Here is a 1,969-nt window from a genome sequence, read left to right as displayed (position 1 = left end):
AAATTTATTTTATTTTATTTTTTATTTTTTTATTTATTTCGGTGCATGCAAGCTGCGTATACACCCGAACCCTTCATTATCTTTATCCTAAACCCTAAACCCTCAAACAAATAAAAATAAAAACAAATAAAAATAAAAATAAATAAAAATAAATAAAAATAAATAAAAGTAAAAATAAAAGCAAAATTAAAAACAATAAATACAAAAATGATACGATAACTGCTGCTGTTACTGCTGCTGCTGTTTTTGCTGTTTCTGCTGCTTCTGTTGCTGCTGCTGCTGCTGCTTCTGCTGCTGCTGCTTCTGTTGCTGCTGTTGCTGTTGCTGCTGCTGCTGCTGCTGCTGCTGTTGCTGCAGCCAGTGGAGCTCTATTTGTCTTTATTGCAGTAGGAGGGAACTTATAAAAAAATAATAAAAATAAAAAAATAAAAATAATAACATAAAAAAAATTAAAACAATAAAAATAAAAAATAATAAAATAAAAATAATAAAATAAAAATAATAAAATAAAAATAAAATAAAAATAAAAAAATAAAAATAAAAATAAAAAATATATAATAAGTAACAAGATAACAATATAGTATTGTAATAATAAAATATGATGATAGTAGTGAAATAATAAAATACAGTTGCTGCAGCTGCTGCTGCATCTGCTGCTGCTGCTGCTGCTGCTGCTGCTGCTGCAGCAACTGCTGCTGCAGCTGCTGTTCCAACTGACGCTGCAACTGCTGCAGCAGCTGCAGCAGCAGCTGCTGCTACAAGTTCTGCTGCTGCAGCAGCAGCTGCTGCTGCAGCTGCTGCTACAAGTACTGCTGCTGCAGCAGCTGCAGCTGCAGCAGCAGCAGCAGCAGCTGCTGCTGCTGCTGCAGCTGTTTCTGTTTGAGATACTACTTCTGTCTCCTTTTGTCTCCTTCTGTCTCCTCCTGTCTCCTTTTGTCTCCTTTTGTCTCTATTTCCCTCTATCTTTGTTTTTTTGTTTTTTTTTTGTTGCTGCATGCATCTGTCTACTGTTCCTAAACCCTAAACCCTAAACCCTAGACCCTAAACCCTAAACCCTAAACGCTAAAGCCGTTTTCGCTTGCATGCATTAACATATATAAAGACAAAGAAAAAGAGAGAGACAAAAGGAGACAAAAGGAGACAAAAGGAGACAAAAGGAGACAAAAGGAGACAAAAAAAAAGAGAGACAGAAGCAGACACAGAGACAGAGAAAAGGAGACAAACAAAAGGAGACAAAGAGAGACAAAAACAAACAAATATATTTATTTTATAAAAAAATAAATAAACAAATATATTTATTTTATTTCTCCTTAACATCTATCTCTTTCTTTATTATAAAATAATAAACAGTCTATATCTCTTCTCTCTCTCGTCAATACCTGAGGGGGGCCCCCCCTTGGGGGCCCCCAAATCAAATCTTCTGGGGGCCCCTAAACCCTCTACTGCGGGCCCCCGGGGGGCCCCCCTGGGGGCCCTAAATCAAATCTTTCGGGCCCCTAAACCCTCTACTGGGGGCCCCTAGGGGGCCCCCAGGGGCCCCTCATGGGGCCCCCCAAGAGCACATAGGGGCCCCACCTAGGGGCCCCCGAAGGGCCCCAGGGGCCCCCCTCGTAGGGGCCCCCCCTAGGGGCCCCTCTAGGGGCCCCTGGGGGCCCCTTCTTGAGGCGCGTATGGACCCCTTCTGGGGGCCTCTAAACCCTGTATTGGGGGCCCCTACGGGGCCCCTAAGGGCCCTTACTGAGGCCCCTAAACCCTCACTAAGGGGCCCCCAGGGGCCCCTCCTTGGGGCCCCTGAACCCTCGACTTGGGGGCCCCCCTAGGGGCCCCCAATGGGCCTCCTGGGGGCCCCCTAGGGGCCCCCAAAGGGCCTCCTGGGGGCCCCCCGGGGGCCCCCTAGGGGCCCCGAAAGGGTACCGCTAAGGTTTCATAGGGGGCCCCCTCTGGGGCCCCTCATTGGGGGCCCCTTGGA

This window comes from Eimeria mitis, genomic scaffold, assembly GCF_000499745.2.
Source record: "Eimeria mitis Houghton genomic scaffold, Emh_scaff1356, whole genome shotgun sequence".
NCBI classification, from domain to species: Eukaryota; Apicomplexa; class Conoidasida; order Eucoccidiorida; family Eimeriidae; genus Eimeria; species Eimeria mitis.
This window is presented reverse-complemented; position numbering follows the sequence as displayed.